General features: G+C 44.7%; 1 pseudogene; it reads left to right on the plus strand.

Moving 5' to 3' along the window:
* Positions 1 to 22,002: 22,002 nt before the first annotated feature.
* Positions 22,003 to 22,765, plus strand: LOC122544014 (uncharacterized; annotated as a pseudogene).
* The last annotated feature ends 1,182 nt before the right edge of the window (positions 22,766 to 23,947 follow it).

Consider the following 23,947-nt stretch of genomic DNA (forward strand, 5'->3'; position numbering starts at 1 on the left):
ATTTAAATGCCCTTAAAGTTGGTGAGTCCACTACTGTTGCAGGCAGTGCGTTCCAAGCCCCTACTACTCTAAGTAAAGAAACTGTCTCTGACATCTGTTCTCTATCTGTCACCCCTCAATTTAAAGCTATGTCCCCTCATGCTAGCCATCACCATCCGAGGAAAAAGGCTCTCACTGTCCACCCATCTAACCCTCTGATTATCTTATGTCTCTCAATTAAGTCACCTCTCAACCATTTTCTCTCTAACAAAAACAGCCTCAAGTTCCTCAGCCTTTCCTCATAACACCTCCCTTCCATACCAGGCAACATTTTAGTAAATCTCTTCTGAACCCTTTCTAAAGCTTCCACATCCTACCGATGAGGCGGTGACCAGAATTCTACGCAATACTCCAAGTGTGGCCGCACCAGAATTTTGTACATCTGCAGCATGACCTCATGGCTCCAAAACTCATTTCCTCTACCAATAAAAGCTAACACACAGTGTACCTTCTTAACCCTATCAACCTGAGTGACAACTTTCAGGGATCTATGTGCATGGTCACCGAGATCTCTCTCTTAATCTACATTACCAAGAATCCTACCATTATCCAGTGCTCTGCATTCCTGTTACTCCTTCCAAAGTGAATCACCTCACATATTTCCACATTAAACATCATTTGCCACCTCTCAGCCCAGCTCTGCAGCTTATCTATGTCCTTCTGTAACCTACACCATCCTTTGGCACTATCCACAACTCCACTGATCTTAGTGTCATCCGCAAATTTATGAACCCATCCTTCTATGCCCTCATCCAGGTCATTTATAAAAATGACAAACAGCAGTGGCCCCAAAACACCACTAGTAACTGAACTCCAGAATGAATATTTCCATCAACCACCACCCCGTCTTCTTTCAGCTAGCCAATTTCTTATCCGAAACACTAAATCATCCTCAATCCCATGCTTCTGTATTGTATGCAATAGCCTACTGTGGGGAGCCTTATCAAATGCCTTAGTAAATATATACCACATCAACAACTTTACCCTCATCCATCTGTTTGGTCACCTTCTCAAAGAACTCAATCGGGTTTGTGAGGCACAACCTACCCTTCAAAACAATGTGAACCATGTGATGTGAACCAGCCAACCACAGAGAACATTAGTTGAAAGGAAATAAGGTAAAACCGGTTCTGACTGGTCGTGGCAAGTGCCTGAGTAATTTTGGAAGTTTTAGGACTGGCTTTTTAAAAGAACTCTGTCTGGGTTTCTAGCTGATCATCGAATTGTTGAATATTCTGCGAAAAGAAATAAATAAATATTTCTGGAAGTCCACCAAAACTGTTTGCATTCACTGGTGACTTCATTGTTTGATATACTGTAATGTGCCTGTCAATAATTCATTCTCCAAGGATTGCAAGAAATCTTGGCATCCATCTTTTGAAACTGTTTAATTGTACCAGCAAATTACAATTCATTTATTTTCTTTTTAATTCATCCCTTAACTGTGTCTGTCTGTGTGTGAGAGTGGGGGATATGATTAAAGAAGATTGGGTTGAAATCTCAGATATTAATTTACACCTTTACACCGCGGAGGCTAAACGCCAGCTCGCGGACACCTCCTCCTACTGCCCCCTTGACCATGACCCCACCTCCCACCACCAAACCATCATCTCCCCGACCATCCAGAACCTCATCACCTCAGGAGATCTCCCATCCACCGCCTCCAACCTCATAGTCCCACAACCCCGCAGTGCCCGTTTCTACCTCCTGCCCAAAATCCACAAACCTGACTGCCCCAGCCGACCCATTGTCTCAGCCTGCTTCTGCCCCACCGAACTCATCTCTGCATACCTCCACACGGTCCTGTCCCCCTTAGTCCAAGAATTCCCCACCTACGTTCAGGACACCACCCACGCCCTCCACCTCCTCCATGATTTTCGCTTCCCCGGTCCCCAATGCCTTATCTTCACCATGGACATCCAGTCCCTGTACACCTCTATCCCCCATCACGAAGGACTTAAAGCCCTCCGCTTCTTCCTTTCCTGCCGTACCAACCAGTACCCTTCTACTGACACCCTCCTTCGACTGACTGAACTGGTCCTCACCCTGAACAACTTCTCTTTCCAATCCTCCCACTTCCTCCAAACCAAAGGAGTAGCCATGGGCACCTGCATGGGCCCCAGCTATGCCTGCCTCATCGTAGGATATGTGGAACAGTCCATCTTCCGCAACTACACTGGCACCACCCCCCACCTTTTCCTCCGCTACATCGATGACTGTATCGGCGCTGCCTCGTGCTCCCGCGAGGAGGTTGAACAGTTCATCCACTTTACCAACACCTTCCACCCCAACCTCAAATTCACCTGGATCATCTCAGACTCCTCCCTCCCCTTCCTAGACCTTTCTATTTCTATCTCAGGCGACCGAATCAACACGGACATCTACTATAAACCGACCGACTCCCACAGCTACCTAGACCACACCTCCTCCCACCCTGCCCCCTGTAAAAACGCCATCCCATATTCCCAATTCCTTCGTCTCTGCCGCATCTGCTCCCAGGAGGACAGTTCCAAAACCATACAACCCAGATGACCTCCTTCTTCAAGGACCGCAATTTCCCGCCAGACGTAGTCGACGATGCCCTCCACCGCATCTCTTCCACTTCCCGCTCCTCTGCCCTTGAGCCCCGCCCCTCCAACCGCCACCAGGACAGAACCCCACTGGTCCTCACCTACCACCCCACCAACCTCCATGTACAACGTATCATCCGCCGCCATTTCTGCCACCTCCAAACGGACCCCACCACCAGGGATATATTTCCCTCCCCTCCCCTATCAGCGTTCCGAAAAGACCACTCCCTCCGTGACTCCCTCGTCAGATCTACACCCCCCACCAACCCAACCTCCATTCCCGGCACCTTCCCCTGCAACCGCAAGAAATGCAAAACTTGCGCCCACACCTCCCCCCTTACTTCCCTCCAAGGCCCCAGGGGACACTTCCATATCCGCCACAAATTCACCTGCACCTCCTCACACATCATCTATTGCATCTGCTGCACCCAATGTGGCCTCCTCTATATTGGGGAGACAGGCGGCCTACTTGCGGAACGTTTCAGAGAACACCTCTGGGATACCTGGACCAACCAACCCAACCACCCCGTAGCCCAACACTTTAACTCCCCCTCCCACTCCACCAAGGACAGGCAGGTCCTTGGACTCCTCCATCGCCAGACCATGGCAACACGATGGTTGGAGGAAGAGCGCCTCATCTTCTGCCTGGGAACCCTCCAACCACAAGGGATGAACTCGGATTTCTCCAGTTTCCTCAATTCCCCTCCCCCCACCTTGTCTCAGTCAAATCCCTCGAACTCAGCCCTGCCTTCCTAACCTGCAATCATCTTCCTGACCTCTCCGCCCCCACCCCACTCCGGCCTATCACCCTCACCTTGACCTCCCTCTACCTATCGCATTTCCAAAGCCCCTCCCCCAAGTCCCTCCTCCCTACCTTTTATCTTAGCCTGCTGGACACACTTTCCTCATTCCTGAGGAAGGGCTTATGCCCGAAACGTTGATTCTCCTGTTCCTTGGATGCTGCCTGACCTGCTGCGCTTTTCCAGCAACACATTTTCAGCTCTGATCTCCAGCATCTGCAGCCCTCACTTTCTCTCGATTAATTAATTAAACCCTGTCCTGCTAAAGTTACAGTACTAATAAATCATTAATTTTTGTTTAAGTTACAAACTTGGTGTCCAAGATATGTTATTTGCACCAACTAGCTAGGAACAAGTGGATAATTTTGAGGGTCATTGACTATTTTATTTTCACTGCTGCAAATCCAGTGTCAGTGAAGCTGAATTGGTTTGGCTTTCTATCCCTCTGTGGTATAACAATGAAGATTGGATAGGAAATGGGAGGGGAGGCTGGAGATCCTCCATGTTGTCATGAAGTAGGGCAATAGACTCTGGATGTCTTTCCAGTATTAGCACAAACAGTTAGGATCAAATGGCTTTCTGCTGGATGAATCACTGATTTGACAGGAACAACGTTGATTTCAGCAGTGGGAGGTATCAGTGTTATTATTGTTGGATTGTTAATCCACAGACCCAGCTAACATTCTGGGGACCTGGGTTCGAATCCCACCCAGGCAAATGGTGGAATTTGAATTCAATAAGTATCTGGAATTAAGAATCTAATGAGGACGATAAATCCATTATCGATAGTTGGAAAAACCCATCTGATTCGCCAATGTCCTTTACAGAAGGAAACCGCTGTCCTTACCTGGCCTGACCTACCTGTGATTCCAGACCCACAGCAATGTGGTTGACTCCTAACTGCCGTTTGACCATTAGGGATAGGCAGTAAATGCTGCCTAGTCAGTGATGCACTCATCCTGTGAATGAATGAAAAAAAAACAGTGGTGGGCTTGTTGATGTTGCTGAGTGCTGAAGTTAGCAAACTTAAATTTGGCCTTTCCCACTGCAAGTTAGATTGGCATCGACAACACTTGTTACAGTCTCTAATTTGAACCTTTTCTGACAGAGCTAATGATCGGTACCCAAAATACAACCCTGCCTCATTTTTCTAAGCCCCATTCGCTGTCAGCGTCAGGAAGTTTGTAGTCAGAGATGGAACAAAATGTGATGTTGGTGACATTGTTGCTCTGTGGCGGCTTGTGTCTCCTCAGCCTCTCTCACCCTTGATGAATATGTCTCCATGCTCTGTGGTGATCAATGCTCCCTATTGGTACCAGACTAAAATTTTCTTCTCAACATTGGTGTTGGCTTGCAGTAAAATTGTGCGGAGAAACAAATTGGAGTTCTGAAAGGCAGAAGGGCATGCTCAGCTGCTAAGTGCCTGGTTGCTAAAGAAAAGCAGAGAATGAGTTACATTATCATGCAGCGACGTTTAAGCAGACACCCAGTCGCTGCGGATTTGGCCCGACAATATTCTCACAACCAGTAAGCTTCACAGGGTCAGAAAGGACAGATCACATCTGGAGTGAGACAGAACGTGAGTGAACATACAGTTCAGGGAATTTGAAGATGGTGTGGGAATTTGGTGCAGAGGGAAGAGCTGACTTTTCCTTCCATTTTTGGATCCTAGTTTGTAAGGTCTTTCACAGGATAAAGTGAAGCCCAGAATTGGGGGGACCAATTACGAAATAAAGAATGACACCGCAAGAAAATCATTGGACGGTAACAGCTATCAGTTACTTTCAGATTGAAGGTAAAGAGGGAAAATATTTACAGGTTATGAACAACAATGCCAGTAGGAAATAAAAAAAGAACTAAGTAAATAAAAGGAAGGTGCAGGACCAAGCCATGTGTGTGATGTGGGAGCTGGTGGACTTGTGGTTCATGGTGGCCACTTCGAGACCAAGTGGTGGTTGCTTGAGGATCTTTCGCGTAGAGCCAGTGAATTGGAGTCTGAACTTTGAGTTCTGTGAAACATCAGGAAGGGGACAGTTAGCTGGATACTGTGTTTCTAAAGGCAGTCTCACCCCATAGAGTGATTACCTTGAATCTGGTCAGTGGTCAGGGACAGGAGAGAATGACTATGAATGAGGCAGGTAGAGGGATGCAGGAGGTGGTGGTCCTCAGTCCTTGAGCTTGCTAACAGGTTTGAGATTCTTGCTGCCTGTGTGGATGAGCATATGGGCTGTGGGGCAGACGAACCATTGCACTGTGGTACACGGAGTCATTCATGGATAGTATAGTCAGTGGACTATACACTGTACTCTGTAGCCAGGATTGAGAGTCTCAAGGGCTGTTGTTGCGTGCCAGGTTTAGGATATCTCATCTACGTGGCAGAGCAACTTGGAGTTGGTGGGGAAAGATCTGGTGGTTATGGTCTGCATAAAGTACCAACAATATAGGTATGAAGAGGCAAGAGGTTCTGCTGAGGGAATATGAGCAGCTAGGGTTAGAAAGCAGAAACAACAAGGGTAATAACCTCTGGATTACGACATAAGCCACAAACTCATTGGAACAGGGTTAATAATATTAAAGAGATTGATGTAGGAGAAACAGGTTCAAATTCATGGGACTTTGGTATCAGTACTGGGGAAGGAAAGAGCTCTTTGAATGGGATCTGCTCCATCTGAATCAAACTGGGACCAGAGACCTTGTAAATCATGAAACTAAGGCTGTGGATAGGGCTTTCATAGAATCATCATAGAAACCCTGTGTGGAAACAGGCTATTTGGCCCAACAAGTCCATACTTACCCTCTGAAGAGTAACCCACCTAGACCTATTCCCCTACCCTATACTCCACATTTACCCCTGTCCTATCCTACGCATTTCTGAACACTATGAGCAATTTAGCATGGCCAATTCACCCTAACCTGCACATCCTTGGATTGTGGGAGAAAACCAAGGAAGACAAAACATACTGAGGGGGTAAGGCAAGGGAAGGCAGGGACAGCATAAGAGCAACAGAAAAAGCATATAAAGTGGTAAAGATTAGTGGGAAGCCTTAAAAAAAAAACAGCAGAGGACAAAGTAAATGCAAGAAGAGGAAGAAGATGAAATATGAGCCAAAGTAATATCAAGGAAAATGACAAGTATTTCTTTTAATTATATAAAAGGTAAGATTGAGAGGCAGGAGTGGACATTGGACTGCCGGACGATGAGGCTGGAGAAAAAGGAACAAGGAACAAAGAGACGGCAGGGGAACAGAATAGGTATTTTGCATCAGTTTTCATGGTGGAAGACACCAGTAGCATTCCAGAACTTCAAGACAGTCAAGGAGGCAGTGGTGCATGTAGTTGTCATCTCTATGGGCAAAGTGATAGGGAATCTGAAAGGTCAGAAGGTGGATAAATCACCTAGACCAGAAGTACTACAGTCCTCACTCTTGATACAGATAAAGAGGAGATTGTGGAGGCATTGGTTGTACTGGAAAATGACTGGTGTAATACCCCTGTTTAAGAAGGGAGGGAGGCAAAAGACATCAAATTATCAGCTGACATCAGTCTTTGGTAATATTTTAGAGTCCATTGTGAAGGATGAGATTGCAAACTACTTGTAAGTGCACATTAAAATAGGACTCAGTCAGCACTGCTTCATCAAGTGCATTATCCTCCACATTAACCCAGTCCCAAGCCTCCTATTTAGCACTGCCCTCTTGACCTGTCCATCACCTTTCCCATTTATCTGCTCCACCCTCCTCCCTGACCTAACACCTTCCCCCTCACCTTCAAACCGCCCATAGCTGAACACTTCAACGCCCCCAACCCACTCCCCCAAGGACATGCAGGTTCTGGGCCTCCTCCACCGCCAAACCCTTACCACTAGAGGAAGAACGCCTCCTCTTCCGCCTTGGGACACTGCAACCACACGGGATCAATGTGGATTTCACCAGTTTCCTCATTTCCCCTTCCAGCTCGGCACTGCCTTTCTGACCTGTCCATCACCTTTCCCATCTATCCGTTCCACCTCCTGCGACCTATCACCTTCTCCCTCACCTTCACCTACCTATCCCATTCTCAGCTACCTTACCCCCAAACCCCACCAACTCCCCCCCCCCCCCCCCCCCCCCGCCCCCCGCGCCCCCTGTCCCATTTATATCTCAGAACCTCAAGCCTCATTCCTGATGAAGGGCTGATGCCCAAAACGTCAATTCTCCTGCTCCTTGGATGCTGCCTGACCAGCACCATACTCTCAACTCTTTATCAAGTGCATACATGACAAAACCTGTTCAAATTATTTCTGGAGGTAATGAGCAAGCAAAACAAAGGACAGCCAGGTGGAGATGATCGATTTGGATTTCCAGAAAGACTTTGGCAAGGTATTGCACAGCAGTGAGCTAAATAAGATAAGAGTCTATGGTGTTAGGGACGAGGAAGTAGCACGGATAGAGATTAGCAGAAAGCAGAGCATTGGAATAAAGGGATCTTTTTCAGGATGGCAGCTGGTGACTCATGGAGTTCCACGATGCTCAGTTTTGGGACCACATGATTCACCTTCTATATTAACGATGTGGGCGAAGGAACTGCAGTCATTATTGATAATTTAACAAACGACACAAATATAGGTGGAGGGGCAGGTTGAGGAAGCGGAGAGGCTGAAAAAGGTATTAAGTGGGCTAGGACAATGGGCAAAGGAGTGGCAGATGGAATACAATGTAGGAAAATGTGAGATTATGCACTTTGATAGAATGAATAGAGATTTAAACTGTTTTCGAAAAGGGGAAAGGCTTCAGATGTCTGAAACACAAAGGGACTTGGGAGTCCTGGTTCACGATTCTCTTAAGATTAAACTAATGACTTCATTGCTCAGACCTTTGAGTATAGGAGTTGAGAGACATCATATTGAGGTTGTATAGGACATTTGTAAGGTCTCTCTGGAGTATTGTTTGCAGTTCAGGTCACTGTTATAAGAAAGATATTATTAAACTAGAGAGAGAGTTCTGAAAAGATTTCTCAGAAAGTTGTCAGGAGCAGAAGATTTGAGTTGTAAAAATGGGACTTTTTTCATTGGAGTGTAGGATATTGAGGGGGACCTTATTGAAGCTTAAAATATAATGAGGGGCATAGATAAAGTGAAAAACAAAGTATTTTCCCTAAAGTAGGAGAGGTCAAAACTAGGTTTAGGATATCTAGTCGGTGTGGACAAGTTGGACTGAAGGGTCTGTTTCTGAGCAGTATAACTCAGTGACTCTGATTATCCTATGTTGTAGTCTATCTGCCAATGATATGCCCACTATCTTAGAGTGTCTAAGTCCTTCTGCTGCCTTTCTGGAGGTAATGAGCAAGCAAAGGTCAGCCAGGTGGACATGATCGATTTGGATTTCCAGAAAGACTTTCTTAAAATGACCTGTCCCTCCACCTCTCTTTGTGTCACCTGTAAACTTAGCAACAATGCCCTTATTTTCTTTGTCTAGATCATCAATGTAGAATTGAAATGACTGTCACCCAACACTGACCCCTGAAGAGCTCTATTAATCACTGGCTGCCATTCTGAAAAGATCCCTTTATCTTTATTCTCTGCCTTCTGCCAGTCAACCATTCTTGTATCCACACCAATACTTTGCCCGTAACAACACAGGACTCTTACCTTACTTAGCAGCCTCCTGTGTGGTAACTTGTCAAAAGCCTTCTGGGAATGCAAATGGATCACGTCCACTGGCTACCCTCTATCTAATTTGTACCTTAAGGAATTCTAACAGATTTGTGAGATTTAGATCTCACCTTGATGAAGCTGTGCTGATCCGCCCTATTTTTCCATACACTTCCAAGCACTCTGTAATCCCATTAACAGTGGATTCTAAAATTTTACCAACAATCAAAGTCAAGCTAATTGCTCTATAAGTTTCCATCTTCTGCTTCCCTCCCTTTTTAAACAAGAGGCAGTTTCAAGTCGTCTGGGACCCTCCCTGACTGTAATGATTCCTGAAAGAATTACCATCAATGCCGCCACAATCTGCTCAGCTATCTCCTTAAAACCGAAGGACGTAATTTATCCTGGTCGATGTGATTTATCCACCTTCTAACCTTTCAACATCCTCAGCACCTTATCTTTAGTGATGGCCACTGCTCGTACTTCTGCCCCCCTGATCCTTTGGTATGCTGCTGATGTCATCCATTGTGAAGACTAATGTCAAGTACCTATTCAGTTCTTGTGCCATTTCTTTGATCCCCATTATGACTTCTCCAGCCTAATTTTCCAATGTCCACTCTTCCCTTTCTCTTTTATATATCTAAAAAACGCCCTTGCAATTTTATTTTAATTTACCAGTTGGCTGACTCGTATTTTCATTTCATTCCCCCAACCCCCTGTTTTTTAGTTATCCTCAGTTGGTTTCTAAAGGCTCCCTAATATCTTCACCACATTGTATGCTTTGTCGTTTGGTTTTACTTTGTCAGCCTTGGTTGCCTCATCCTCATTCTTCTTCCTTGGGATAACTTGCTATTGTGTCTCCTGATTTATCCCCAGAAACCTCTACCATTGGTGTTCCACAATTTCCCCGCTAGGCTCCCCTTCCAATTAATTCTGGCCAGCTTCTCCCTCATGTCTTTGTAGTTATTGTTGCTATAGGGAGAGGTTGAACAGGTTAGGGCTGTTTTCCCGGGAGCATCGGAGGCTGAGGGGTGACCTTATAGAGGTCTATAAAATCACGAGGGGCATGGATAGGGTAAATAGACAAAGTCTTTTCCTTGGACTGGGGGAGTCCAGAACTAGAGGACATAGGTTTAAGGTGAGAGTGGAAAGATATAAAAGTGACCTAACAGACAACTTTTTCACTCAAAGGGTGGTACGTGTATGGAATGAGCTGCCAGCGGACGTGGTGGAGGCTGGTACAATTGCAACATTTAAAAGGCATCTGGATGGGTATATGAATAGGAAGGGTTTGGAGGGATATGGGCGAGGTGCTGGCAGGTGGGACTAGGTTGGCTTGGAATATCTGGTCAGCATGGACGGGTTGGACTGAAGGGTCTGTTTCCATGCTGTACTTCTCTATGACTCTATGATTCTATAATTGTAATACACACACATCTGGTTCCAGCTTTTCCATTCCAAACCACAGGATGAATTCTATTATGTTGTAGTCACCACCTCCTTTGGATCCCTTCACCTTGTACTCCCTAATCAATTCTGTCTCATTAAACATCACCAGCTACAGAATGGCCTGTTCCCTTGTAGGGTCTATCATAAGCTGCTCCAAAAAGCCATCTTGAAGACAATCCACAAATTCTTTTTGTTGCGATTCTCTGCCAATGTGATTTTCCCAGTCCATCTGCATATTAAATACCCCCGTGACTATTGTAATAATGCCTTTCTTACACACATTTTCTATCTTCTGATTTACATTCTGTCCTGCATCCTGACTCCTGACTCCTGCTTGTAGGCCTGTACACAACTCTCATTGAGGGATTTGTAGTTCTTCAACCGACTCACACATATTCTATGCTTTCCAACCTTTATTGTTTCTTGTGGTTGATTTATTTTCATGTATTACCAACAAGGCAACCCTGCCTCCTCTCTCCATCCTTTGGATAAGATAGGATGGGTACCCTTGGAAATTTAGTTCCCAGCCCTATTCCCCTTCCAACCATTTTTGTGTTATTGATTCACAGGATGTGGGCATCGCTGGGTAGGCCTGCAGTCATTGCCCTTTCCTCATTGACTATAGTTGAGAATCAGCCACATTCCATTGGTCATGTAGGCCAGGCCAGGTAAGGACAGCAGATTTCCTTCCCTAAAGACCATTAGTGAATCACGTGGGGTTTTCCTGCCAATTGACAATGGTTTCATGGTCATCATTAGATTTTTAATTCCAGATTTTTATTGAATTCAAATTTCACCATCTGCCATGGTGGGAATCCAACCCAGGTCCCCTGACAATACACAATAGGTGCAGGAGTAAGCCATTCTGCCCTTCGAGCCTGCACCACCATTCAATATGATCATGGCTGATCATCCTTAATTAGTATCCTGTTCCTGCCTTATCTCCATAACCGTTGATTCCACTATCCTTGAGAGCTCTATCCAACTCTTTCTTAAATGAATCCAGAGACTGGGCCTCCACTGCCCTCTGGACCAGAGCATTCCACACAGCCACCACTCTCTGGGTGAAGACGTTTCTCCTCATCTCTGTCCTAAATGGTCTACCTCATATTTTTAAGCTGTGTCCTCTGGTTCAGCACTCACCCATCAGCGGAAACATGTTTCCGGCCTCCAGAGTGTCCAATCCTTTAATAATCTTATATGTCTCAATCAGATCCCCACTCAGTCTTCTAAACTCGAGATTATACAAGCCCAGTCACTCCAGTCTTTCAGTGTAAGGTAATCCCGCCATTCCAGGAATTGACTTCGTGAACCTACGCTGCACTCCCTCAATAGCCAGAATGTCTTTCCTCAAATTTGGAAACCAGAACTGCACACAGTGCTCCAGGTGTGGTCTCACCAGGGCCCTGTATAGCTGCAGAAGACTCTCTTTGCTTCTATACTCAATCCCTCTTGTTATGAAGGCCAGCATGCTATTAGCCTTCTTCACCACCTGCTGTACCTGCATGCTTGCCTTCATTGACTGGTGTACAAGAACACCCAGATCTCTCTGTACTGCCCCTTTACCTAAATTGATTCCATTGAGGTAGTAGTCTGCCTTTCTGTTCTTGCTACCAAAGTGGATAACCATACATTTATCCACATTAAACTGCATCTGCCATGCATCTGCCCACTCACCTAACTTGTCCAGGTCACCCTGTAATCTCCTAACATCCTCATCACATTTCACCCTGCCACTCAGCTTAGTATCATCAGCAAATTTTATTGCTGATACCATCTTCTATATCATTAACATATCATTCATAGTCTCGCAATAACACCACTAGGCTATTGTCTCCCCAGATCTCTGTGATATCTACAATGTTGTATCTGCCAATTTCAATCTGCACTCCAAGATCCTTGTGGTGTATATTGTGTACACTAAAGTAGAGCAGCCTCATCTTGCATTGACTATCCCCCGCTTCTCGTAGTTGTCCCCTGATCTGCTATGCCTAAGGTTAGGTTTCTGTCCCTTTCCTTCGTCACTGTCCAATAATTGTTATGGAAACTTTAATAACCTCTCCTGAGCCCTCCTCTCTTTAATATTTCCTATGGTTTTCTATGCAGAAAGACCCCATTGCTTAGTTTAAAGCCCTATCCAACTCGCCAAGCTCATAAAAGAAAGCTTCTGTTTCAATAAAGTCTCCTCTCATTCTTCTCCAAATAACATGCCAAACCTCCTCAGCTTCTCCTGATTAGAAACAAAATCTCCACACCTGGGATTGTTAGCATGTGAAACCTTCAACATGTCGCATGTTTACCAGTTTTCAAGCTGTTCGAACTGAAAAGAGATTTCGACCATCAGAACTAGTTAGATCTCTTCAAATTATTTCAGCAATCCACGGAAGAAGATAGGAAAGAATCTGTTGGGCAAGAAATTAAAGAGTATGGTAATGTTGTTAAGTTATTTTACTCCTGAAGTTCTTACACACTTGATGCAACTGCAAAACACCAACTTCTTTGAACAAGCAACCAAATCTATTAAAGAGAGTATAGTACAGGCTTTCTGGACGAACCTTTAACACACACCTCTCAGAGATTATGGGGTCGTGGCAAAAGCTCTCCCTGAACAAAGGAAACAGTCTTTCCTTTATACAAAACTCTCAGCTTCACAGTTAGTCCTGCCCACAAGACAACCCTCAGCCATCCCCTCATAGTCACATGCCACTCAAGATACAATGCAATGATCATCCCACCTCCAGAAACAATGTAATGTAAATCATCCCTTAATGGTCAAATCTGTTGCAAATTGCTTTAGTAACTATAGGGGAGTAGTCAAATGTTCTTATTACTAGTTCATGCAGTAATTACTAGTCCGTGCAGTAAATAGAATTTCTAGGATCCTCCCACGTGGGAAAAAAGTACATCAGTAAATTTCTTAAATCCATAGTCCTGAGTGACCACTCCATCCGCTCCAAGTCGAGTGGAAATGAGCCAGTTATCCGAAATCTCCTTCAAAAAAGTGCAACCTGAAAACAAAATTCAGTCTGTCGTTGCACACCACTCCACAGAGAAACCTGAATTCTTGGATAAGGGCAGTTAAACACATAACAAAACTGACGAGACTTCAATCCTCGCGGAGATGCTTCAGCTGGAGGATCCCTGCGCTCCTGAGTGTGCAGTGCAGCAGCTGCAACTGCCGGCTAGGTGAACGCAGCATTCTTTGCTGCTTCTGCTCCCACTCCACTGTCAACTATAACAAAGGCTGTTGTGATGTTAGCTTGATCAGTGAACCTTCATATCCCTTAAATGATTGAAAGACAAGGTAAAGCTCATGTGGTTTAATGGCCATAGGAAGGCCACTGATGAAAAGCGTCCTGATCTCCTCTTCATTGTTGTTAGCTTCTTCACTTTTTGTGCTCATAACTGGGGAGCTGATTGAATTCGTTGGATCAGGTTGTGGGGAGGTAGGCGGTGGTCTGAAGTCATGTTTTACCTGTGAAAGGAGAAAATGTTAGCTGCTGAAAGTATCTCTGCGTTTTCTCTCTCATTCCTTCCTTGCCAAGGTGGTAATCAGTGTGAAGACAGTCACATATTTAACTACTAAATTGTGTCTGCCTATTTCAACATTCTCAGTCGCCTTGAAGTCTGTTACTCTGTTCACTATTTTAAGACATTATCATGGTTTATATAATCCATAAACTTCTAAATTGTACGGCCTGAACAATTCAGTCATTCATAAACAACAATCAATGGTCCTAAAGTCAAACCTGTGGGTGCCTCATTCGGGCTATTCAAAAATTAGTTTCCTTTAACAAATTGACACTTGGCTAATGTGAAAGCTGTCAGGAAAAGTATTTCCAAAATCTGGAACAGCAAGAAAACAATAAAATGTTTCCTGTGCTCTTGCCATTTAAGATGCAGCTTCAGTTCAGATTTAAGTCTCAAATATTCATGGGAAACAAATGCCGAATATTTTAAAATATGTTCTCCAAATGAAACTTCCCAAATGAAACAGTCGGAATTACTGTGGCAACTTTGGTAGAGATCAGCATTTTTGAATTTGCAATATGAAGGGGGCCAATGAAGTCTTACCAATAATTAACAGAATTTAAACAGCTCAGCCTCAAGATCTAATATTCTCTAAAAGCTTAACAACACATTAAATTCAAAATGCAGTCTTCTTTTTGTTAATATTCTGCATTAAAAACACAACAGCAAAGATATTATAATCCAATACTCTCGCCTGGCTAAAGCATGGCCACTGACCCAACTGTTCCTTTTTAAACAGGCATTGCAGAAGTTCAAACAAGCCAGGGCCTCAAGGCACTCTGACAATTTGTTTTAAGGTTGCAAGCATGCTTATTTTAAAAAGGACATCCTGTTGTACAATTTCAGTGTAAAAACAAAATCTGCCCCATTACATAGTCCACAAAATACATTGAATTGAGGTCCTGATTCAAACAAGGCAGAACAGTTATTTAAAAGAAATTTCTAAACCACTATTTTAACAAACCAAAATATTTAAATATAAAACACTTTCAGCAGAGCACAATTTACTTTGAAACCTACCCCCCCCCCCCCACCGACCCTTAGTTTCAGCATTTCTCGTTGTTTGTTTTCATCCTCTCAATGAAATTACACTTATAAAAAGAGAAAGCCCTCACAGCAGACCACAGGGTGTGACAGTCCATGCCACTCCCTCCCCCTAGAAAAAAGTCAGAACAGAGTCGAGCCCACAGCCCAGAAACTGAGATTCCCACAACAAAAACCTGAACAAAACTTCCCTGGCAGTCAATGTACTTTACTGTCAGGATCCGAGCAGACTGGCTCCATGTTCTCCCCCTTTTTCCAGTGATGCCATGTTGTCCTAAAAGTACTTTTCAGGGAAGGTATGGCAGACAAAGGCAACAATTTTAAGAAGTACCAAATTCTAACTTTTTCTTTACTCCGGAGCCTCAAATCTCGCCACTAGAGGACTCTAACTCCTTTTTAACTCCGGGACTCTAACCCAGATTTTAACCATAGGACTGTAACACTGACTCACCCCTGTGACTCTAACCCAGGTTCAACCCTGGGACTCTAACCCAGGTTTAACGGTGAGGACTCGAACCCAGATTCACCCCTTTTTATAACCCAGCTTCGTTGGTGTACAGGTGTGTGAGTTACCTCCCAGCTTCTGTCACCACCAAGTCCCAGGAGACGAGGGGTTGTCTGAGTGGTAGGTTTAGAGAGAGGTCATGGTGAAGCTTACCTTGTGGGGTCCATCTGTCTCATGCAACCAACACTCAGATGATCGCTTTTTCAGTCCACCTGCAAGCTCCGTGTATGTTGGAATCCCTCTTCTGCCACCATCTATTAGCTTCTTTTACTCCTGAGGTTCTTGCACACTTGATGTAAGTGCAACACACCAACTTCTGTGATCAAGCAACCAAATCTATTAAACAGAATACAATACAGGCTTTCTCAATGAACTTTTAACATGCACCTCGCAGAGCTGTTGTGGCAAAAGCTCTCCCTGAACAAAGGAAACAGTCTTTCCTTGATACAAAACTCCCAACATCACAGTTAGTACTGCCCACAAGACAACCCTCAGCCATCCCCTCATAGTCACATGTCCTTAAGGTGCAATGCAGTGACCACCCCATCTCCAGAAACCATGTAATGCAAATCATCCCTTAACAGTCACATCTGTTCCAAATAGTTTTTTTTTTGTGGGAGTAGTCAAATTCCAAGTGTTACAGTCCTACGGTTAAAATCTGGGTTAGAGTCCCAGAGTTAAAAAGGAGTTAGAGTCCTCTAGTGGCGAGATTTGAGGCTCCGAAGTAAAGAAAAAGTTAGAATTTGGTACTTCTTAAAATTTCCGGATGAAAATGTAAATCATCCCTGAATGGCAAGGAAATAGCCATGTGAACCTCCCACATTCCACCTATAAGACAAAGACACACCACCTTACCCCCCCAGGGCATTCAATTTCTTGCAGGTCAGCAGAGCAAATTAATTCTTTAATATCTCAATGTTTCCATGGGATTAAGGATTTGAAAGGGGTATTATTGAGAAGAATAGTGGATCTATGTTTAAGAGTTTTGAAACTTGTGTTCTTGTATTTAAAGACCATTGGCAGTGAACATGTTCACTGGCTGACCACCATGGTAACCAACTGAGAGAAAAAAGGAATTATGCTCGATTATGTCATGTTTCATTCTGGGATCTGACTAGTCCAGTATTGTTCTCAGCTAGGATCATAACAACATCAAGATCTGACAGAGTCACTCGAATCACCAGGACCCTGGTTGGATTCTCACTGAGAAACAAAAAGGTTTGTCCATTCTGTTTTGGGGAAACAATTTTAGGTACTGGTGCGTCTGGAAAAGCACATGAAGTACGGTGTTCAGGTGTGGGTGCCCCAACTCGGAAAGGACGGACTCGCACATCTCTCCTTCCCTCCAATCCCTCCACTACCAACACGACCACAACCCACTCCCAGGTCCATGCCAACTCTGCAGAGCAATCAGCATTTACCTCTTCTATCCCCAAAGTCCTACAACTTTATTTCCCTTGAGTGTCCCTTTAAATAATGTTTTTAATCTCTGATCATCTGTGCTGTCACCAGCCTCTAGCCCAGAAAATTCTTGTTATTACCACTCTCTGTTCAAACAAAAAAGATTTCCATTCAATTTCCCTTGTATCACTTGCCGATAATCTTGACTGTGTCCCTTTAACTTTGTGCCATCACAAAATGAAAATAGGTTTCTCTTTGCTTAAGTTAGGGCTGGAACCAGAATTTTGAGTTTGTGAGCACTGAGACAGTAATGGTTGCAGTAGAGCTCCACATGAGGATGAACAGCTGTGAGGCCCCTTGCAATCCCCGTCTTTGGAATGGTGGCCTAACTATCTGCCCTTCAGGATCTGATTGCTGTCCTGTAAACCCAGTGGAAAATGAAATCTCTGCAGTGTCAACAACTCTCTCCTCTACTCATAGCTCTCCTTCTCCTTATAGAGTCATACAGCATGGAAACAGACCCATCCATGCTGACCAGGTTTCCCAAACTCAGCTAGGCCTGTGTTTGCTCCATCTCTCTCAAAACCTTTTCTATTCATGTATCTGTCCAAATGTCTTTTAAATGGAAGTGCATCTACCACTTCTCCTGGCAGTTCTTTCCATATATGCACCACCCTCTTATCCCTTTTCAATCTTTCCCCTCTCACCTTAAACCTATGCCCTCTAGTTTTGTACTCCCCTATCCAAGGGAAAAACCCCTTGCTATTCACTCGACTTGTGCCTCTTATTTTAATATGCCCTCTAAAGTCACCCCTCAATCTACTGTGCTTCAGGGAAAAAAGGCCCAGCCTATCCAGCCTCTCCCCTTAACTCCAACCCTCCAGTCCAGGCAACATCCTTGTAAATCTTCTGTAACCTTTTCAAGTTAATAATATGATTCCTATAGCAAGGCGACCCCACCCTACCCAAACAAACAGCTCTCCTCCTCACCTCATCCCTATCTGAACTGTCCCTATCCGAGCCCCACCACTGGATTCTCACAGCTCTTCTCCTCCTCCACCCCATCCTAACTCTCACAGCTCTCCTTCTACCTTATCATCACCCTGACTCTCATAGCTCTCCTCCCCCGAATCCCACCCAATCTTTCACCCTACTCCAACCTCTTCCAGTTCTCTCCTTTCTGTCATACCCTCCCACTGCTTTCCTTCCTTTCCCTTGTTATTTTTGTTCTTTTCATGAAGTCTATGGTCCCTGAGGGGCCAATTGGCCTCCTCCTGCTCCCAATTAAATGCTTAAATTTTCTGATGGAAAAATCGAGTTGCCATTCCCCATCTCCCAATGAGGTTCATTGGAAGGAGGACAGGATGGAGTGGTCAGAGTGACAGTGGAGCAGAGAATTCAATTGATAAGTGACTGGAAGCTCGGGGTCCAGCCCCCAAACAGAATGGGCAGATCCGTAATCTGTCTTTGGACCTACAAATCTCAAGCCGACCACATAGTGGGCAGTGCATCTTGAATAACCAAATAGCCAGGACAACAATGAAATCACTGCTTCCGACCATCTCACAACGCCCTGGGTAAAACCTGAAGGATGATTCATTATTTGAAGAGTAAAGGTTACAAACAAATTAAACTAACTGTCAGAATATTAATTAGAAGTCAGTGAAGGGGCTTTTTAACATCACAAAAGAGACAAAGTAGGAGTGGGGTGGCCGCTCGGCCCTTTCAGCCTCTTCTACCATTCAATCTGATCAAACTGGTCATCCAGATTTCACTGTGATGGAGCTAATCTCCTTCCTCAGTGTTGCATTAATGTCCCCTACCTCACAGGCTTTTTAGTTATGTCTTCCTTCTGCAAATTGAATACCCCTGGATATTCAGTTCCCATTTCCTGACCACGCTGCAGCTGTATTCTTAACTAAATCATTTCTGTTTATATTGACTTGTATGACCAATTCATTCATTTATTGTGAACGCTTCATGCATAAAGACACAAGTCTTCAAGGCTCATCTTTTTAACATTCTTTAACACCACTGGTAATAAGCCCTAAATGTCAGAGTGAACAAAATTCAGTCCTCAATGTGGTGGACGGAAAAATCCAGCACTCTCAGTTGCTTGCAAACTTGCTGGTATCCCAGCAGCTTGGATCGGTCATTATATCTGCTCTCAAACGGAGAAGGGGAACAGTCTTTCCACAGTGTGAACTCAGTGGTGGGAGTCTTAGAGGTGATAGTTTTCCCATGTATAAGCTGAGAGGTTGTCTTTCTCAGAGCTGTGGATTGTAGAATTGAGAAATTCTGTCAATATTCACATTGAATTGCAGATCTTAAAGGCATTTTTCTTTGCTCCTCAGTACATGCTGCTTCTTTCTCTCCTCCTTGGTCTATGGGCCAAACACTTGATTTTTAAAATATTTCAAGTGCCCATCCATGTCTAGTTTAAAGGTTGCCATCTTTCCTGCCTCTGCTGCCCTCCTATGCAGTGTATTCCAAATTCTCACCACCCTATGGGTGAAAACCAGTTGATTTCTCAAATCTACTTGAGGCCTCCTGCCCATCACCTTAAAATTATGTCCCCTTATTATTGACAATGCAGCTAAAGGGATAGCTCCTTCTTATCCAACCTGCCTATGTTCCTCATAATCATGTAGAATTGTATCAGGTGCCCCCTCAGCCTTCTTTCTTCCAAAGAAACGAAGATGCATGTCCAGTGTCTCTCCTTAGCTAATATGCGCCATTCCATCTTGGTGAATCTCCTCTGCAACCTCTCCATTGCAATCACATCCTTCCTGGAGTGAGACGACCAGAACTGCAGACAATGCTCCTGTTGTGGCCAAATCAAAGGTTTGTTCAGCTACCTGCTCTTATAACCGTTATGCTATGATTCAAACAGGGCAGTATCTCCTATGCCTTTACTATCTACTCCACTGACCTGTTCTGCCACACTCAAGGTTCTTTGGACAAGCACCTCTGTATCTCTGAGCATTTACTGAATACTGAATACTGAATACTGAATGCGAGGTCTTGCACTTTGGGAAAAAGAATAGAAGCATGGATTACTTTCTAAACGGTGAGAAAATTCGTAAAGCCAAAGTACAGAGGGATCTGGGAGTGCTAGTTGAGGATTCTCTAAAGGTAAACATGCAGGTTGAGTCCGTGATTAAGAAAGCGAATGCAATGTTGTCAATTATCTCAAGAGGGTTGGAATATAAAAGCACTGTTGTGCTACTGAGACTTTATAAAGCTCTGGTTAGGCCCCATTTGGAGTACTGTGTCCAGTTTTGGTCCCCACACCTCAGGAAGGACATACTGGCACTGGAACGTGTCCAGCGGAGATTCACACGGATGATCCCTGGAGTGTTAGGTCTAACATATGAGGAATGGCTGAGGATCCTGGGATTGTATTCATTGGAGTTTAGAAGATTAAGGGGAGATCTAATAGAAACTTACAAGATAATACATGGCTTGGAAAGGGTGGATGCTAGGAAATTGTTTCCGTTAGGTGAGGAGACTAGGACCCATGGACACAGCCTTAAAATTAGAGGGGGTAAATTCAGAACAGAAATGCAGAGACATTTCTTCAGCCAGCGAGTAGTGGGCCTGTGGAATTCATTGCCATGGAGTGCAGTGGAGGCTGGGACGCTAAATGTCTTCAAGGCAGAAATTGATAAATTCTTGATGTCACAAGGAATTAAGGGCTATGGGGAGAATGCGGGTAAGTGGAGTTGAAATGCCCATCAGCCATGATTGAATGGCGGAGTGGACTCGATGGGCCGAATGGCCTTACTTCTGCTCCTATGTCTTATGGTCTTATGGTCTTATTTCCTTGTTACTTCTTCCCAAATGTATCATCTTTCAGGGTTAATCTGCATCTGCCACTGATATGCCCTTCTAACCAACCCATCTATAGATTCCTGTAACCCAAGTCCTGCTTCCCACACTAATAACTATCAGCCAAACTTTGTGTCATCTACCAACTTGCTTCTCACATTCTCATCTGTTTCATTTATATATAAATATATATCCTGAAGAATAAGGGACCAAGCCTTTTGGCACGGCACTGGACTGTGCCTCCTGTCACACAATCGGCCTCCTATTACCACCCTCTGATTCCTACCACTCAACTGAGTTTGGATCCAACTTATTCTTATTGTCCTAGACCCCATGTACTTTCACCTTCTTTATCAGTATCCCATGTGGGACCTTGTCAGAGGCTTTGTTGACATCTGCATAAAATACATCAGCTGCACTGCTCTCATCTGTACACCACAGAGTCGTGTGTGTTCTCAGTGTAGTTTCCAGGGATCCCCTCCAGGAGGATGTTAATGAACCCACAAATGTCCAGAATCATTCAGCTCCATTTCACAAACTCCCTTTGTGTTTTTTCTGGTTCTCTATCAGTTGCTTTTCATGTTGCAGTTGTATAAGACTCTGGTGCGGCCGCATCTGGAGTATTGTGTGCAGTTTTGGTCGCCATACTATAGGAAGGATGTGGAGGCACTGGAACGGGTGCAGAGGAGGTTTACCAGGATGTTGCCTGGTATGGTAGGAAGATCGTATGAGGAAAGGCTGAGGCACTTGGGGCTGTTTTCATTGGAGAAAAGAAGGTTTAGGGGTGACTTGATAGAGGTGTAGAAGATGATTAGGGATTTAGATAGGGTTGACCATGAGAACCTTTTTCCACGTATGGAGTCAGCTATTACGAGGGGGCATAGCTTTAAATTAAGGGGTGGTAGGTATAGGACAGATGTTAGGTGTAGATTCTTTACTCAGCGAGTCGTGAGTTCATGGAATGCCCTGCCAGTAGCAGTGGTGGACTCTCCCTCATTATGGGCATTTAAACGGGCATTGGATAGGCATATGGAGGATAGTGGGCTAGTGTAGGTTAGGTGGGCTTGGATCGGCGCAACATAGAGGGCCAAAGGGCCTGTACTGCGCTGTATTTTGCTATGTTCTATGTTCTGTGATACATAGCGTCAAGACCTGATAGAGGCACCAAATCCTTCAGGAGCAGAATATCACGGGCCTTTGAGCATGGAGAGAAAAAGTACCGTACACAATGGAGGGAACCCAGACACGTGTTCTTTGTGTGCAGGAGGGTTCAGCCAGTCATCTGGCTTGTCAAAACATAAATGCAGCCATACTGGGGAGAAACCGTGGAAATGCGGTGACTGTGGGAAAGGATTCATTTCCCCATCGAAACTGGAAACTCATCGGCGCAGACACACCGGCGAGAGGCCATTCACCTGCTCCATTTGTGGGAGGGGATTCACGCAGTCAGCGAACTTACTGACCCACCGGCAAGTTCACACTGGGGAGAGGCCATTCACTTGTTCCGAGTGTGGGAAGGGATTCGCTGATTCATCCAGCTTCCTGAGGCACCGGCAGGTTCACAGTGGGGAGAGGCCATTCAACTGTTCTGAGTGTGGCAAGAGATTCATTCAGTCATCCGACCTGCTGAGACACCAGCGAGTTCACACTGGGGAGAGACCTTTCAAATGCCCAGACTGTGCAAAGTGCTTTAAAAGTTCCAGGGAACTGACATGTCATCTACGTGTTCACACTGAGGAGAGACCTTTTAAATGTCCCGACTGTGAGAAGTGCTTTAAAGGCTCCAGGGAACTGATGCTCCATCAACGCATTCATACCGATGAGAGACCATTCAGGTGCTCTCACTGTGGGACTGGGTTCAAGCGGTCATCGCACCTCACTGAACATCAGCGAGTTCATACTGGAGAGAGGCCATTCACCTGCCTTGCATGTGGGAAGGGATTCACTCAGTCATCCAACCTGCTGACACACCAGCGAGTTCACAGGTACTGACAGTGATCGAATGTTGCAGTTGGTCACATCCAGGTCTGAAACATCTTCATTTGATTGTCTTTTTTTCAAAAAAAAAACAAACTTCAGCACAGTGAAAGATTTTAATATTCTGGATAAGACTAAATCAATCGCCTTGGTGTTAAGTCCAGTGTGGAAACTTTTGAATATCTTGAGCACACAAGTTAGTTGCATTTGAAGGCTTTCTCGTTGTCGTCTGCTCCGTCTTCACATCTAACACCAAGTGGGAGGAGTTCATGGAGCTTCCTTATCACTGAGTCTAAGACACCTGATTACCCGCCACTCCTGCTTCCCTCCATTCCCCTAAGCTGTCTCCTTATCTAAATCATAGAATGAAATCTTCCTTTACTCTCCTCCTGCTCAATGTGTTCATGAGACCCACCTCCTACTCCATTCACCTTATTCCAACTAAACGGGGAGGGGGTGGTGGGTGGTCTCAGTAATTTTCCAGTCACAAAGATCATTTCAATCTTTACCCACAAGTACAGCAGACATTCCTTTCTCCATCCTCATCAGAATTTGGTTTTGATTCCGTTAGATCTCAGTGGGATTATTGATTTGTATATCCCGGTCGCAAATCCTTTCCCAATCCCCTGTAGAAAGGGGTTAACAAGATTCATCACTGTCAGTACAGGATGGAAATTCAGAAAAGCCTATTCTTGTTTTTAAGGTGCATCCTTTTTCCTTTTATTCTCTGAAATTTATAAATCCCTGACCCACACACAGCCCCTCTCTCTCTCCTTGTTACAGATTCAGTGCCTTCTCTTGCACATTCATTTCTCCTCTCAAGATGCTCTCTTTTCCTCTCATTCTATTTTTTTTATTCGTTATTCATTTGTGGGACTTGGGCGTCACTGTCTGGCCAGCATTGATAGCCCATCGCTATTTGCCCTTGAGAAGGCGATGGTGAGTTACCTTCTTGAATCGCTGCAGACCACTTGCTGTGGGTCGACCCACAATGCTTGTAGGGAGGGAATTCCAGGATTTCGATCCAAAGACAGTGAAGGAGCCGAAGTATATTTCCAAGTCAGGGTGGCGAATGGCTTGGAGGGGAACTTGCAGGTGGCGGTGTTCCCAAGTACCTGCTGTCCTTGTCCTTCTAGGTGGAAGTGGTCGTGGGTTTGGAAGGTGTTGTCTA

The sequence above is a fragment of the Chiloscyllium plagiosum genome, unplaced genomic scaffold, assembly GCF_037043375.1.
Source record: "Chiloscyllium plagiosum isolate Xiang-an unplaced genomic scaffold, Cpla_swu_hap1 HiC_scaffold_46, whole genome shotgun sequence".
NCBI lineage: Eukaryota > Metazoa > Chordata > Chondrichthyes > Orectolobiformes > Hemiscylliidae > Chiloscyllium > Chiloscyllium plagiosum.